This window comes from Panulirus ornatus, chromosome 28, assembly GCF_036320965.1.
Source record: "Panulirus ornatus isolate Po-2019 chromosome 28, ASM3632096v1, whole genome shotgun sequence".
Classification (NCBI taxonomy): domain Eukaryota; kingdom Metazoa; phylum Arthropoda; class Malacostraca; order Decapoda; family Palinuridae; genus Panulirus; species Panulirus ornatus.
In genome coordinates this window covers 21535695-21553996 of record NC_092251.1, presented here as the reverse complement: position 1 = coordinate 21553996, position 18302 = coordinate 21535695, and the positions used below count along the sequence as shown (strand labels likewise).

General features: G+C 43.3%; 1 protein-coding gene across 1 annotated transcript in view; it reads left to right on the top strand.

Annotated features, from left to right (window-relative positions):
- The first annotated feature begins 2721 nt into the window (after positions 1–2721).
- LOC139757885 (uncharacterized) overlaps positions 2722–18302 on the top strand; it is a 686077-nt gene continuing 670496 nt past the window's right edge. Inside the window, 1 exon segment of the mRNA XM_071678807.1 lies at positions 2722–2854. The gene's annotated coding sequence lies outside the window, so the exon portion shown is untranslated.

Here is an 18302-nt window from a genome sequence, read left to right as displayed (position 1 = left end):
TCTGTAGCCCATGTTTGGCATCTATACAACAATGTTGGGACTACTCTACCTTCAAACAAATCCATTTTTGCTCTCCCAGATAATGACCTCTCTTCCCACACATTCCTCAGTGCTTATAGGATCTTAGCTCCCTAACCCATCCTATGATTCACTTCTACTTGCATGGTTCCATTTGCCACCATGTTTAATACCAGCTATCTGAAACAAACTTCCTCCAAATTTTCTCCATTCAAACTCACACCCCAAAACACTCTTCTTCCAAATTTTCTCCATTTAAACTCACACCCCAATTAAGCTGTCCCTCTGCCCTGCTAAACCTTTTTTGTTATTCCCATATACTCTCTAGTTCCTCCTTTCACACACACTATCCATAACCCAAACATGAAGTTCCGCTATATCTCACTTGAATCTGCCACTAGTGCTGTGTTATTATCAACAATTTACTTTTTTCCCTAGTTTCTGCCTCACCCCTACAGACTGCATATTCATCCTTCTTTCCAATACTCTTGTATTTTACATATCTCCCCACCCTAGCCGTAAACAAATGAAACAGCCATGGTGAGATTACACATCTTAAGTATATCTGTAATTATACTAAGAATTAATTTATTTTTCTGGGACATGATGGTGTGTGATACTGTATGATGGTATCTTATAGTATAATGGTATGCACTACTGTATGATGGTATCTTATAGTATAATGGTATGCACTACTGTATGATGGTGTCTGGTACTGTATGGTGGTATTTGGTACTGTGTAATGGTATGTAATACTGTATGATGGTCTCTGGTACTGTATGGTGGTATCTGGTACTGTGATAGTGTCTGGTACAGTGTAATGGTATGTAATACTGTATGGTAGTGTGTGGTACTGTATGATGGTGTCTGGTACTGTGTGATGGTGTCGTACTGTATAATGGTGTCTTGTACTATATGATGGTTTCTGGTACTGTATGATGGTGTCTGGTAGTTTGATGCTGTTTGGTACTGTGTAATGGTGTGTAATACTGTATAATTGTGTGTGGTACTGTATGATGGTGTCTGGTACAGTGTAATATTGTCGTACTGTATAATGGTGTCTTGTATTATATGATGGTTTCTGGTACTGTATGATGGTCTGGTACTGTATAATGGTGTCTGGTGCTGTATGATGGTGTATGGTACTGTATAAAGGTGTCTCGTACTGTATGATGGTGTCTGGTAGTGTATAAAGGTGTCTGGTATTGTATTAGTGTCCGGTATTGTATGATGGTGTCTGGTACTGTATAACTGCTTGGTACTGTATGATGGTTTCTGGTACTGTGATGGTGTCTGGTACTGTATTATGGTGTCTGGTACTGTGTAATGATTGGTACAGTGTGATGGTTTAGTACTGTGATGGTGTACTGTATAATGGTGTCTGGTACTGTATGGTGTATGGTACTGTATCATGGAGTCTGGTACTATATGATCGTATCTGGTTATGCAAAGGTGTCTGGTACTGTATGATCGTTTCTAGTACTGTATGATCGTGTGTGGTACTGTATGATCGTGTCTGGTAGTGTGATGGTGTCTGGAACTGTATAATGGTGTTTGGTAGTGTGATGGTGTCTGGTACTGTACGATGGTGTCTAGTACTGTACATGGTTTGGTAGTGTGATGGCTTGGTATTGTTTGATGGTGTCTGGTACTGTATGATGGTGTTTGGTACTGTATAATGATGTTTGGTACAGTGATGGTTTGGTACTGTATGATGGTGTCTGGTACTGCTTCATGGTGTTTGGTAGTGTGATGGTGTCTGGTACTGTACGATGGTGTCTAGTACTGTATATGGTTTGGTAGTGTGGTGGCTTGGTATTGTTTGATGGTGTCTGGTACTGTATGATGGTGTTTGGTACTGTATAATGATGTTTGGTACTGTATGATGGTGTCTGGTACTACGTAATGGTGCCTGGCACTGAGTAATGTCTGGTACTGGGATTGCAAATGATGGTGGGTTTTGAGGGGTGGCAATTTGCCCTAAAATGAAAACTTACTTCAAGTGGTTGTTGTAAAAGACATCAAGGTCATACTAGGCTGACTTAAGTTCACAGGGAGACTTACTGCAACCATTGTTGATCCAAATTCCCTCGCAGGTACACTGGCCTGGGAAGAGCACTGACGTAATCGTCCGTCATGAATAAATGACAGGCAAACTAGTCTACGGAACTATTAGACGAGATGGAGATAAGATATCCACATGGTTATGACAGCAGCTGATAATTTTGTCCGGGCGTTACACACACACGGTGATAAAACAATAACGTACCTCTTGAGAGAGGTCCTACCGCAAGAACGATTCTTTCAGTACCAGTTTATGATGGAGGTCCCTTTGAAAGTGAATTACTCCCCTTGAGGCATGTAACTTACTGCGAAACCCAAATTTGCTGCAGTCTGTTCGTTAGCTGGGAAATCATCCTTCAAAGTGAAGTCGTAGGCTGTTGTACTTATTTATGGCTGTTCCCCATAAGACAGAGGCGGTCGCCCTCCAGCATGCTGCTACACGGTTGAGACGGTCCCGTAATATTTGGTAGTTGGCAACTAGGCGGACCGTTTGGCCAGGTACCGGCTGGGTTCATTCTTATCTTGTATTCTCCCGCTATTTTTAGATCAGTTTATGCAATGGACTTTGCAAATTTCACATATTCATCGACGTAAGCTTCAGCAGATGAACATCTGGCGAAGTTCATGGAGAGTCTGTTGAAGATAAAGATGAAACGACCGGCTCCTCTTGTGAATGGGGCATAACTCACTTGGGCCGACCTACTGCTGCTACACTCAGTTCAGTGCCTCTTTAGACGGTGAAGGGTGTAGATGTGTCGGCCGCTGTCTCTCTGTGAGTGTACACGTGTCTGTGTTTTTATTTGTACAACTTATAAGTGCTTTCACGTGCTGGCATCGCCGCTCCCCGGTATCTTGGGGTCCTCTAGATCTGTGAGTACAACACCGGATCCACGAAATTCCCATGATATAATTCTCACCGTATAATTTCTGTTCAAAATATTAAAGTATTTTACATATATATATATATATATATATATATATATATATATATATATATATATATATATATATATATATATTTTACATAGGATGCACCAAGAGCATTATATGTGTACTTAATTACTGAGTGTATAAAACATAGTGTGTGTACTTCGTTCATGGTAACCCCGCGTGTCGCGCCACATGTCTTCCTGACGAAGACTAAATCCCTTCTATCGGGTACTTTCCCTGCACCCTGCAGGCTGGCTCTCTGGGCTGACTGTGGAGGAAAGGTCGTCCAAACGACCCACGGGGTCGGGTAATAGGGTCAGCAGGCAAGACTTCATTGACAATGCAGGTGGTCACAAATTACATCTGTGCAGCAACTGTTTAGAGGTTGTGGCGGGAGAGAGGCCAGACGTGGTGGGTAAGGGAAGGGGCGTGTATGGTGGGCGGGGACGTTATGCGGCACGCGACCCACGCAGTCACTTCTCCCACTACCATTCGCACACTCCATCCTTCTCCCTTCGTCCAATTTAGTTATCTCTCCCAAATACCACTTCTACACTCCATCCATCTCCCTGTGACTACGACCTTCCCAGTCACGTCTCCCCAGTACCAATCCTTACACTCCATCCGTCTTCCCATTTCCACAACCTTCCTAGTCACTCCTCCCCAATCCCATCCCCGCACTCTGTCCTTCCTCACGCATCCCCATCATTCATTCCAACCTTCATCCCACCACCAGCTCCTCACCTGACCACCATCACCAACCCTCCACCACTCCCAGATGATGTTGAAGTTAGAGGGAAATCAGAAGTATTGTTGACACTCACACGTTGTCTTGCTGCAGTAGAAACGTTTTCTGTTTGCTTGTGTGTCACGGCCGCCACAGTGACCACGGAACTGTTCGCCTCAGACCTGGGGTTGCGGCACGATGTCTGTGTGTCAGATGAGGATCCAGTGGATACAGTTGCCCGTCATGACGCTTGTGTGCCATATTCCAGAGAAGGCCACGCGACAGTCGAGGCCTGAGGTTAGGCTTCTGTGGCGCTGGGATGGCCTGGACTATTCGTGATACGCAGGGAGGCGAGGGTCGAGCAGGACTTATGACCTGGGGTGTGTCAGAGAATCCCGCTCCTAGCTACCCTGCAGAGACATACACAAAAGTAAAGACATATAACCAAAGTTAAGAGATGGGGTAACACGAGTGTAAAAGTCGCTGCCTGTAACAAGCAAATAGTAATCTTACACTACATTTACATCCACCTGAAGCAGCATATGAAACTTTGCAGTACAGTTCACACATGTTGACATGTATGAGTGTGGACACATGAGGCGATATCTTTTTGCATGTTGGAACCTGGTTATCCCCCCTGCCAGTGGAGCAAGACCTGTCAATGTGTCATCTTGCCCGTGCCTCCATGCGCCTGCTTACAGGTGCCTAACCTTGCCCTCACGTCGTCTGGCTTTCACTACAAGGAAAATTACCCGTACCTGTTCCTCAACCCTCCCAGACTCCCACATGAACCGATTTCTTTCCTCAACGTATTTCCGAAGTCGCTGTTTGGTTAATCTCTTGTCGAGGCTTCCATCATACCCACATCAGCCTAATATTTCGGAATCATGTGTCTGCGTCTGACGTTTTACCATTTTATGAAAGTATCGGTGATGAGTGTTTTGGTTCAGGCCGAGTCGGAGGTAAGTGGGCGCTGCTGGTGGTCAATACTGAGAAGGTCAGAGTGCGTGGCGACCTGGGTCCCGAAGGGCCAGCTACACCACCCCTGGCTGACGAGAAGAGAGAGAGAGAGAGAGAGAGAGAGAGAGAGAGAGAGAGAGAGAGAGAGAGAGAGAGAGAGAATGGGAGGATGGTGGGTAAGGGAGGAGAAGCAAGCACTGGGAAACTCGTAGATAAGAAAACAGACATATACATACACGTGAACATCTTGCTACAGTTAGATCTCTGCATACATATACATACTCAAGCATACACAAGCATTTGGCCAGCAAACATCACGGACTGAATTGTTTCAAACGATTCAGTATAAAACTTATTCCTAATAACTGAACTGCAGATGTTACTTCTAGTCACTTAAAACTTCATTGATGAATTGCATATTTGTGAATCTGCCTTTGTGAAGTTGCATTACTTGTATAACGAAAACGTCTTTTATTACTGTAAAACACCATCACTCAGCCGTTATACCTCAAGGGTTCAGTAAGGTGATCAGTTTAGCTGGACAGGGCAGTCCAAAATGTAAACAGGCCCTGAAGCAGAGCAGGGCAGCCAACAGCAGTATGCTGCCGACATTCGTCTGTACAGTGATCTGATTAGGCGTCTCGAGAGTTGGTGTAGGCAAGGTAACTGGTTCATGGCTTCCACGTCTCGGCTGAACGGCCGAGGTCAAGTCAGTTTACCACTAGGGCAGTGAGATAAAGCCACCAGTAGACGTCACTCCTTATATGCATACGTACGTAGGTATGAACGGGACGGCCTGGAGAGACTTGTATCAATACGGGCGTGACGCTACGAGAAGGGGAAACATCTCAGGACACTAAGGCAGGAACTTAGAGAGGCCAGGAAAGAGAAAGGAGAGACTGTCATAAGTTGTAGGAAGCGGAAAGATTGTAACAATGAAGGCACACCCCAAGAGGAATTCTTGAGACGGGATTGCAGAGGTTTGTCATGCATGTGAATATATTAATGCTAGTAAACAAGTGAACGAATCATTGTTAAGTAAGAAAATTTAAAGCACCGTGACACGAAACCCCGCATTGTTGGAGTGACTAAGACTTGGGTGAGAGATGACAAGAGCAGATGGCCTAATAAAACCAAACGACAACTTTTTATTACGACAGAGACAAGGAGAGAGAGAGGCGGTGTGTGGTTGTTGGTTCATGGTTCACTGACGCCATGAGACGTGTTGACGGGTAGTTAAGGAACGTCTGTTTCGTCTGTTTCCTTGTGCTACCTCGCTAACGCGGGAGAGAGAGAGAGAGAGAGAGAGAGAGGTAAGTTGGACACTTCTTGTCCAGAGGATGCTAAAGGTCACCGTCAAGTATAGTGGAAAATAAGTGCACTCATTGGACTTCTTACGTTAGTGGGGAACAAGAAGGCGACCATGAGTATGAGTATTTAGAGTAGAGCTGCCAACCATTACATTTTTCCCAGATTCGTCTTTTTTTTTAGACTTTTTTAAAGTAGAATACTTTTTTTTTTAAATCTGGTCGTATGTTTATGTATTGTGTATGTAATGTAGGGAAGTTCACAGGGTTGCACTGTTCAATATAGTACTACTGCAGTGTACAAAATAACAGTCGGACTTGGGTCAATTTCCGACCATTTCGCGGAAATGACCGCACCAATTGTTGCACGGTTGGTCATATTACCATCCGATTATATCTTTAGCTTGCGTAACGAGGCCAGGCCCCCCTGAGGCTTCAAAAAGTCGCGCAAAATTATCATACATAGAAGTGGATAAGAAAAAATTAGTTCCCTTCCATGTATTGCTGTTCTTCAAAGTAGTAGAATTTGGTTTACTAAGATTTCTAGCAGTGACAGATGAAGAGTAACAACGAAAATTTTGCTAGAAAACCAAATCCTCAGCACGTGAATAACATCATCACATCTGTTTATTTGGGCCTCGACCATTGATGAATATGTATTAAATGAACTATGTATAAACCCGATCCTTTCTTGCTAAATTTAGTGCCGCTAATCTAACGAACCAGTGAAAATGCTCATACTGCCATTACAGATGCCAAATGTCTATGTAAAATATTTAAAAAGTGATATAATAGGAACAACAATGAGACAATGACCGATTTATAATGGAATAGTTTGTAGGTCAAAATATTAGTCATTCCCACGCGGGAAAACTTGGTCCTCATGTTTTGATGTTTTGAGTGAAATCACTTCATCATGGCATCTGTTTTGGGTACAAAATCAAGCAGGAAGAAGCAGACTTTTCGGTTGGAATACATCAGGAAGTGGCTGTGCGTTGTACTTATAACAAAAAGCTCTCTAGCCAGGACTGAATATGTCTGGACGAACAAATATTAGAACTTCTGTTGACTTAGTTTGAGGACCGAAAATGAAACACCTGACAGATATAAGAACAGTATTTCTCTATTACCAAAAGGCATTCGATACACAGAGACGATAAATTCGTTCATCAAAAGCGTAGGTGTTCAGGGCAAAGTTGTAAGTTGGCTTGAGAGTTTTCTAACAAAAAAAAAAAAAAATGTTACAAGGATAGAAATGAGAATGAAGTTGGTAGATAATAGAGTGCCACAGGGGGTCTGTCCGGTGACAGTTTTTTTCCTGTGTGAATGACTTCCGTGAAACTGTAAATTGTCGTGTAAAGGATTTTGCGGATGACACCAAAATCTGGAATAACATTACGAGCAACACGGATAATATGCTGTTACAGGAAGACTCAACAAGTTAAGCTGCTGTTCGAGGATCTAGCTTTTGAAAGTCCATGTGGGAAAATGCGAAGGATGCACAGTGGAAGGAAAAATGAGAAATACGAATGCACTATGGTAGGTGGAGGTAATAAAAGAACGTTAGAAATGGTCTTCCGTGGTGTTAGCGTTCCTGACCGTGACGCATTCACGGGCCGCCCAGGGTCGAGCATGGCATAGGTTCCAATCCTGGTTGCGGCAGTCGGTCCACAGTCAACCCAGCTGTTCATTCATCCCTCGGGTTTGGTCGATAGAATGGGTACCTGGCTCAAGTTGTCCGTGCCGTCTCAGCTAACATGAAAGGAAAAGTTAAGAGAGAAGGACATTGGAGTGGTGATAGGCATAGATACGAAATCAGCAATGTAACAAAAATTCCCGAACTGCAGACGGTTTTGTGAGATCTATAAGGAAAAATTTCAGCTAGATAGAAAAGGATACGGAGAATATATATATATATATACGGAGAATATATATGGTGATGTGATGTGATGTGAGAAGGAGATGGAGTGAGTATTTTGAAGGTTTGTTGAATGTGTTTGATGATAGAGTGGCAAATATAGGGTGTTTTGGTCGAGGTGGTGTGCAAAGTGAGAGGGTTAGGGAAAATGATTTGGTAAACAGAGAAGAGGTAGTAAAAGCTTTGCGGATGATGAAAGCCGGCAAGGCAGCAGGTTTGGATGGTATTGCAGTGGAATTTATTAAAAAAGGGGGTGACTGTATTATTGACTGGTTGGTAAGGTTATTTAATGTATGTATGACTCATGGTGAGGTGCCTGAGGATTGGCGGAATGCGTGCATAGTGCCATTGTACAAAGGCAAAGGGGATAAGAGTGAGTGCTCAAATTACAGAGGTATAAGTCTGTTGAGTATTCCTGGTAAATTATATGGGAGGGTATTGATTGAGAGGGTGAAGGCATGTACAGAGCATCAGATTGGGGAAGAGCAGTGCGGTTTCAGAAGTGGTAGCGGATGTGTGGATCAGGTGTTTGCTTTGAAGAGTGTTTTTGTGAGAAATACTTAGAAAAGCAAATGGATTTGTATGTAGCATTTATGGATCTGGAGAAGGCATATGATAGAGTTGATAGAGATGCTCTGTGGAAGATATTAAGAATATATGGTGTGGGAGGCAAGTTGTTAGAAGCAGTGAAAAGTTTTTATCGAGGATGTAAGGCATGTGTACGTGTAGGAAGAGAGGAAAGTGATTGGTTCTCAGTGAATGTAGGTTTGCGGCAGGGGTGTGTGATGTCTCCATGGTTGTTTAATTTGTTTATGGATGGGGTTGTTAGGGAGGTGAATGCAAGAGTTTTGGAAAAAGGGGCAAGTATGAAGTCTGTTGTGGATGAGAGAGCTTGGGAAGTGAGTCAGTTGTTGTTCGCTGATGATACAGCGCTGGTGGCTGATTCATGTGAGAAACTGCAGAAGCTGCTGACTGAGTTTGGTAAAGTGTGTGGAAGAAGAAAGTTAAGAGTAAATGTGAATAAGAGCAAGGTTATTAGGTACAGTAGGGTTGAGGGTCAAGTCAATTGGGAGGTAAGTTTGAATGGAGCAAAACTGGAGGAAGTAAAGTGTTTTAGATATCTGGGAGTGGATCTGGCAGCGGATGGAACCATGGAAGCGGAAGTGGATCATAGGGTGGGGGAGGGGGCGAAAATCCTGGGAGCCTTGAAGAATGCGTGGAAGTCGAGAACACTATCTCGGAAGGCAAAAATGGGTATGTTTGAAGGAATAGTGATTCCAACAATGTTGTATGGTTGCGAGGCGTGGGCTATGGATAGAGTTGTGCGCAGGAGGATGGATGTGCTGGAAATGAGATGTTTGAGGACAATGTGTGGTGTGAGGTGGTTTGATCGAGTAAGTAACGTAAGGGTAAGAGAGATGTGTGGAAATAAAAAGAGCGTGGTTGAGAGAGCAGAAGAGGGTGTTTTGAAATGGTTTGGGCACATGGAGAGAATGAGTGAGGAAAGATTGACCAAGAGGATATATGTGTCGGAGGTGGAGGGAACGAGGAGAAGTGGGAGACCAAATTGGAGGTGGAAAGATGGAGTGAAAAAGATTTTGTGTGATCGGGGCCTGAACATGCAGGAGGGTGAAAGGAGGGCAAGGAATAGAGTGAATTGGATCGATGTGGTATACCGGGGTTGACGTGCTCTCAGTGGATTGAATCAGGGCATGTGAAGCGTCTGGGGTAAACCATGGAAAGCTGTGTAGGTATGTATATTTGCGTGTGTGGACGTATGTATATACATGTGTATGGGGGGGGGGGGTGGGGCCATTTCTTTCGTCTGTTTCCTTGCGCTACCTCGCAAACGCGGGAGACAGCGACAAAGCAAAAAAAAGAAAAAAAAAATATACATATATATATATATATATATATATATATATATATATATATATATATATATATATATATATATATATATATATATATATATAAAAGTGATGCGTTCATACCTTAATTACTTTCCACAAACTTGTTAACTATACGACAAAGAAAATAGTGCTCATTTGGAAACTGCGAGCTTGTTCTTCAGAGCAAAAGCCACGAGATGTTAACGACTTTAAAAGATTCAATCACTGGCGGGCGAAGAGGAGGATAAGAGGGGATTTTCAAGAGAAATACAAGATTTCAACAAAGAGAAAAGTGGTTGCTTAATCTTAAACAAACACCAACAAAATCAGGGTGAGACAAACGTATACAGAGGAAGGTTTAGAGTACAGATTAAACAAACTGTTTCAGAGGTGACTATGAATGTTAAGTTCTTTACAGCATATGCTTGATCCTAGTAAAACAAACGAATTCAAAGCCAGACTTTATAAGCACCAGCTAGACTTAGTCTCTATGTGAGGCTGGACACCAACAAACCCCTCAAAGTGTCGTATACATATGTGAGGAAAAAAGGTGTCTCTAGACGACATTCATTGAAGCTGTTTTTTCAGGGTGTGTGGAGGTGTAGTTGGACAGTAGATGAGAAATAAGCGTGATATGATAATTGCAGGGGTCAGAGAAATCCCCATGGCGGAAGAAGTCGCTTGCGAGCTCCCCTCATTTTTCATGGCTGCGGACCCTCATTACCTGGGCGCAGTAGTCCAGTAAGAACATCCTAACCTACTGTAACAACACACGAGCCACGTCACAGCATTCCGTCGACAAAGGCCGACATATCAGATGGCCGCATCAGCTGAGGGGGTCACATCGCTAGGAGCAGCCTGCCACAGCCCAACACTCACGCCGGGCCATTACCGACCCCCTACCCACTGTCCCTTGAGGACCACAGTCTGCCAGCTTATCCACTACTCCGGCCCCGCAGCCCCAGGTACCGGTGGGACGGAGACCTCCGCTATCGGGCCACAATCACAGGTGCATCATACAAATTGCCGCCATCATTGATTTCCGGGAGGGCGGGTCTGGCGGGCGGCGGATGTTGGCGCCTATGTCACGGCTGGCGGATCCCGGCCGTTTTCTGTTCCATCATGTGGACACTTTTATATATATATATATATATATATATATATATATATATATATATATATATATATATATATATATATATATATATATACCTATATTAACAAAGTGTGATGTAACGAATACAGGCGAGAACGGCTTTCCATAGGCTAGTGTGTGAAGTAGGGAATGCGGAAGTAGGGGTGTTACTCACGCATTCTATTGTCTTGTGAATGCAGCATTTGTCTGCGGATCCCGTATATCACACGTCATAATGCACCAATACAGATGGAAGAATAACATGTCACATGACTACCTTCCGTGTGGTGGCGAAGCCCAACATCAGATAGACCCAAATGAGGCCGCCGTTGCGCTCCCGCTTGCTAGGGAAACTTTATCACTTCATTATGGACTGGCATATTACTGAGAGATGATAACCGCTTTGGGAACGGATGAAGCCGTGATATGCGTTATCATTGGTTTATATCCTCGCTAAGTCTACGTTGTGATTGCCCAACTGAGTTGTACGTTGGAGACATCTATGTATACGTTCACCATACGTTCACGTATGTCATGTACGTCACTCACTACTGTTCCTCCCATTCTGATGTTAATAAACGTCAGGAAATGCTAGTTTATAAGTTAAGGTCATGCCATTCAGTACACAGTAAATGGTTACTAAGGAAATACCTAACCTGGGCATGATCTGATCCTCTTCCTTCTCTGGAACATCGTATATGTCAGCTTTAGTGGTTCTCCAAGGTTTAGATTTAATAAAGGAAGAGTTAATAACCCAGAGGTTTAGGTATATGGTTTTAAACTATCTTTGATAAGGTGAACTGGAGAGGCAAGGCCGTTTTTAGGTTAAGGTAGAACAAGGGGAGGTCGTTTTGAGAAACAGCTTACCATAGCATAATGCATCCTGAAATATTGAATATTCATAGTGATATTACTAATCATTGCTTTAGATTAATCATACTGATCATAATTGACTTAATTATATAACTAAATGATTCTACCATATCTGAATTATAAATATAAAGATAATTTCTTTCGAGAATTACGTTAATTAAAGGTATCCTTGTTGGCAGTAAAACCGCATGTGGCCAGTGCGTTGATTTATGAGTACCGTAGTTATGAACTGGAAATGGAACACAGAAACAATACAAGATGATATCCATCATGTATCAGGAGGCATACAGTAAGAAGAGGATCTGTATGTGAGTATTATCACTGCATAACATCGTGGTCAATGAACACTAATAACAGCAAGGCTGGTATATTTATAAGAAAGAACAGAAAACACAGACATATATTAAGCTTAATTACCCTGATAGAACATACTATGTTCAGGGTATCATGTGCAGCAGCGGTATGTCTCGCATGACGCCTTATGGCCATAATAGCTTAACGGAAGAAAATATTACATACTTGCTTTTATTACGAGTGTGTGTGTGTGTGTGTCTGTGGTCTTAGAATTATCCATAACATCTGGAAAGGTGTTTTAGAATTACCTTCTGTTGGCTCTACTGTAGCTGGTAGTTGACGGCCTTGATAACCTTTACAGTTAATAGACACAAATCCCTAAACACCAACCATCCAGTGGTAATATCAAACATATTTTCAACACACGTGAGGGATTCCCTGATGGTTTACGATGAACATATACTATACAGGGTGCAACGTGTGGTTGAAATAACTTTGCCTTTGGAATGTACCCCAAATGGTTTGGTGTGTAAAGCCTCGCTGTGTGTTGCTATGGAGTGATCATACCATAAAATATCGGAAAGTTAAAAGTTTGAAAGGTCGGGTCATAATAAGAAATTATTGATGTGGTATTTCTTGTTGTGTGGGAATGGGTCTAATGGTGGAACAAACCAATTCCACGACCATATCTGTTAAACCTGAAGCTCTCGTCATGCGCTTACAACGGCGTGCAGTCAACTGAACAAAGTGATTTTAAAACTCGAGAGACGTGAAGGGTATACGTATAATTAGAAAATATTTCCATAAACTTTGTTAATATTTATTTTCTCTGAGACAGTGATATATAGATGGTGAACTAGATGTTTAAGGCACATGGATCACGGAACAGTGATGAGTCATGAGCCTGTATTGTATATATGTAGGAACTGACAAGTTCATTTCTGATGTTCATGATATCATTGGTTATATTGTACAGCCCAGGAGGAGCCGTATGGCGCCATCAATGAATTATTCGTTGTTTTAGATAGAGATTAAGATTAGATGGATGTAAGGCACGGCAGCCGATAACAGTTTTGATGTCCAGGATGTAGAAGGTTTTAGTTGAGGTTATGCCCACTCTTGTCTGTTTACTTACAAGATCTTTGAGAGGTTTAAAGAGGCGCCGGCTGTTAACATACACAGAGGGTTGTTGCACGTAACCTGTTGTCACGCCTAAGTACCACTAGTTATGACTTGTCTGGTGCATGATATGGATATAGAAGGGGTTATAGGGCACCCACCATGTCAATGAGTATCTTAGTCTTGTCAGTTGAGACGACTGGTAGACACCGCATCGAGGTCTCACCAGTCCGTGTGAGGAGCTTTTATTAGCTGGTTTGGTGGATTGGTTTTAATACAGTTGTCTTCATGTCTAATAATTGTTTCTCAGGCTCTTATGGAAAGACTTTACATGATCTCAAGGATCACCAAGCTCAGAGGATTTGTTTTCACGTATATGATTCCCTTAATAGCATTCCGGAGCGTGTGTTAGACAGGTAACCGGTCCAGTTAAGCTTCCCATGCATCCAGGGCAGTCAGTTTAAGTCTTACGTCTCGGCCAGTAAACAGTGTTGGACGCCTTCACTTGTTACAAAATCATACAGCAATGAGGACAGTTTATTTGAGTTGTAATATACTCGTCTAGTAAGAGTGGAATCTAAATATTTACAGAAATACGGAGTTAGAGATTTTAGGTCAACATTTGTTTGAGCTGGGTCTTGTGTTAGGTACGGTGGTGCTCTCTGTCCAGGCTGCAGGCGGTGTAGTGATTTAGAGACTCGTATAACTTCAGGAGCATGTCTTTAGGAGGTTAATGGGAGAAATGAGTGTGGGATACTGTCATACCCTGGCGCTGTTTGTCTATAGTGATGGCAATGTACAGCTTCTCAGGGGTGGTGGAGATTCCGTTCGTTGAGCCTGTGTTGCCACACGCGATGTTATTGTTGAATTACCCCTTAGCACGAGTGTATTGCATTAAGTTTGGAACATTCTTCGTAGTGATTTTATTTCAGAATGAGATGATCACTAGAGGTACGAGTTGATCAGTAGCTAAGGCTATGAGGAAGTGGACTGCAGTGGTGGGTTTCACTTCGTATTTCACTTTTTCTGTATTTCTCTTTAACAAGTGAATCTCCCATGACTCGCTTCTTAGCTTAGTCTATGTTTTCTCAGCTTGTAGAGACGTTAAGGGAGGTTGTGTGTGCCTCACCCGTCCGTTCTCCTTTACAGACCTCTTATTGTACGACTCATAAACCTGTCACTTTTGAAGCCTGCCTGTTGTGTCCATCAGGTCGCCCGGGAGAGGCTGAACCACATTCATAGATTTTACAGATGTTTGAAGCTGACGAAACCATGGTGGAGACTGGATACGTGAGTAGGGTATGGGACTTGTACCATTATGTTAGCTGTTGCGTTTTTATACCTTCGTATTTCACAGGAATGTTGATTCATATATATTTCTGTAGAGGGGAGACTGTGAGTGTGGATTAAGGAAGACGAAGTAATTACTGAAGAGGGTGTGTTGCAGACTCGGGGGGTCCTTTTTGTTAGATAGGCTGAGATGTTAGGTTTAAGTAGTTATCTTTAAAGCTCCATATAACCTGTTTTTGATATATATATATATATATATATATATATGATCATTTAATTAAATTTCTATTGCTTAGAAGTTGTTCTTGTGACCCACAGAAGTTTGGATTATCGTGTGAGAGCAATTGTTACTGCCCCAGGTCATCGTACCGCTGCAGTTGACGCTGTGGCTATGGTGGTAGGGTGGTGTCCGTTAAATTTAGGCGGTCTTGACTCCAGTATAGATAAAAATGAGTTCTTGAGGACAGAGGACATCTGTTGTATTATTGATTGCATAAAATCAACCCACATTTCCACCGTGGTGGGCATCTGACTTTCCGAGAGTCCATACCCGTTCTGTTCCTCAAGAGCTTTGTTGATGCAGAAGAAACTCATCCACTAAATGTTCGGTAGGGTGCTATGAAGTTTACTGAAAATTGCTCCTAACCCCAAGGGACCATCTTACTATTAAGATGTTTAGGTTACAGTAAGGTGTTGGGTTTCATTTACCGAACGGACTGCACAGGAGGCATTGAGTAGGTCGTCAGAGGCAAGGCTGCTGTAACAATGTACCGAGCCATATAGCCTATCATTACCTAACTGTATTTGAGACATGTGTCTGTGGGAGGGTGCTGATGTTACAGGCTTATCTGTTGGAAGGCAACTGGCTACATTAGGGCCGAACCACAGATTTTATCAATCAACTTTGGAGGCAGCTGCCTTCAGTGGTGATAACCACAGATTTTAACAACTATCTGTGGAGTTTGGCTGGAACAGATAATGACTTGTCCAGTTGTTGATGACACATGTTCCCTGTGACATCACCAGAGTTGTGAGTGACGAGAAACACCACAGCGTTTCACTGATTATGGTTCATGACACAGGAAAGACCACAGCGTTTCATTAGTGATGGTTCAAGACACAGGAAACACCACAGCGTTTCACTGATGATGGTTCATGACACAGGAAAGACCACAGCGTTTCATTAGTGATGGTTCATGACACAGGAAACACCACAGCGTTTCATTAGTGATGGTTCACGACACAGAAAACACCACAGCATTTCATTAGTGATGGTTCACGACACAGAAAACACCACAGCGTTTTATTAGTGATGGTCAACGACACAGGAAATACCACAGCGTTTCATTAGTGATGGTTGGCGACACTGGAAGCACCACAGCGTTTCATTAGTAATGGTTCACGACACAGGAAAAACCACAGCGTTTCATTAGTGATGGTTCACGACACAGGAAACACCACAGCGTTTCATTAGTGATGGTTCACGACACAGGAAACACCACAGCGTTTCACTGATGTTGGTTCACGACACAGGAAACATTTAGTGGTGTTGGTTCGTGATACACGAAACTTTCTAGTGATGTTGGGGGAGCTGGGTTTATCTGACGGGGATCTCGTCATGCAAGTGACACATATTGATCCTCTACCCCACCATTGTTTGCCCGCCAGCATGTGGTGGATGGACGTGTGGCAAACACAAGTGGTGGTGGTGGTGGCAGACGGAGGTGGTCACCACACGTCAGCCGTACTTGTAAGTGTTTCATCTCCTCGTCTCTGATGTAGTCATCATTGTCAACAGTCAGGAAGGTCACCGAGATCAAGGGTCAGGTAAGTCATTCAGGTTAAAGGTCAGGGAGGTTATCAAGTTCAAGGGTCTGGGAGGTCAACCAGGTCAGGGGTCAAGGAAGTCATCCGGGTCAAGGGTCAAGGAAACCACCGAGACCAAGGGCCAGGAAAGTCATCCAGGTCAAGTTTCAGAGAAGTCAACCAATTTAAGGGTCAGGGAGGTCATCTAGGCCAAGGGTTGGAGTTGTTATCCAGATCAAGGGTTAGGAAAGTCATCCAGATCAAGGGTTAGGGACGTCATCCAGGTCAAAGGTCAGGAAGGTCATCAGAGTCAAGGACCTGAGGGAGGGATAGTTTATAGCGTCATCCTGACCCCTGTGTCATGGGGAGAAGGTAGAATTACGGTGGCTTTAAGGGCCTGGTTCTGACACCGTATAATCTAGACTATAATTTCCTGGTGATGGAAAGGAATATTTTTGAGTATGATGATGGTATGTGAGGGTCAGATCCCATACCTTTATCACTCGTTCCCCGCCCACCTACCTACCGCCAGCCCACAATCACAGGGAAGCTGTTACCGGATCTGTTATTACACCAGTTGTAATGGCCGATTACATTACGACTGGCTCGTTAAAGGATTACATGCATGGGGTCAGGAGCCGCTGCATGTGTGTGTTCTGGGTCTTCAGCTGGTAATTACCTACTTGTAATTACCTTCTTGTAACTGCCTACTTGTGCAATACGGGGAGAGAGAGACTTATATGTTCGTGGGAAACCCCCTCTTGAATTCACTATCCCATCAAAAAGTTGGATAACCTCTGGTTCTCTGCCAATTTCAACCATTCACCATCCTTAAAATAGACCAGTATTTCGTTATATCTTTTCTAACCAGTTCTGGCACTGCATCTCTCGAAGAATTGGTGACTAGCCATCTTCCACCTGATTCCTATACTAGAAGACAACTCTTTCTCTTTTCTCAGTGGTGGACAGATTTGTGGCTCAGTTCTCTAATTCACGTACCAGGCTATTTGCTCTACTCTGGAGCCATTCGTTCAGATCTCTGCTTTTTCAAGACTAGTGATCAGGCTTGAGAACCGTGATCCAGTTTTAGTATAATATACGCTGTTAAGAGCTTAAGCTTACCAAACAGCAGATAGCTGGTTGTATGAGACTGATAGGATTTGACCAGTGGAGACTCCGTTGCACACCAACGTGAGACGAAGGGTATTCGATTACATAATATTCGAATTGTCATATCCCTATTAGGGGCGATCATAGCCTAGCGGTAGACACCCACCTCCCACGCAAAGGTCCCGGGTTCGATCCTGGCTGTTGGAGGTTTATATGTTATATGGAAGTGCGCGTTCATATGCACTATATGCATATATATATATATATATATATATATATTTTTTTGCTTTGTCGCTGTCTCCCGTGTTTGCGAGGTAGCGCAAGGAAACAGACGAAAAAAATGGCCCAACCCACCCCCATACACATGTATATACATACGTCCACACACGCAAATATACATACCTACACAGCTTTCCATGGTTTACCCCAGACGCTTCACATGCCCTGATTCAATCCACTGACAGCACGTCAACCCCGGTATACCACATCGCTCCAATTCACTCTATTCCTTGCCCTCCTTTCACCCTCCTGCATGTTCAGGCCCCGATCACACAAAATCTTTTTCACTCCATCTTTCCACCTCCAATTTGGTCTCCCTCTTCTCCTCGTTCCCTCCACCTCCGACACATATATCCTCTTGGTCAATCTTTCCTCACTCATTCTCTCCATGTGCCCAAACTATTTCAAAACACCCTCTTCTGCTCTCTCAACCACGCTCTTTTTATTTCCACACATCTCTCTTACCCTTACGTTACTTACTCGATCAGACCACCTCACACCACACATTGTCCTCAAACATCTCATTTCCAGCACATCCATCCTCCTGCGCACAACTCTATCCATAGCCTACGCCTCGCAA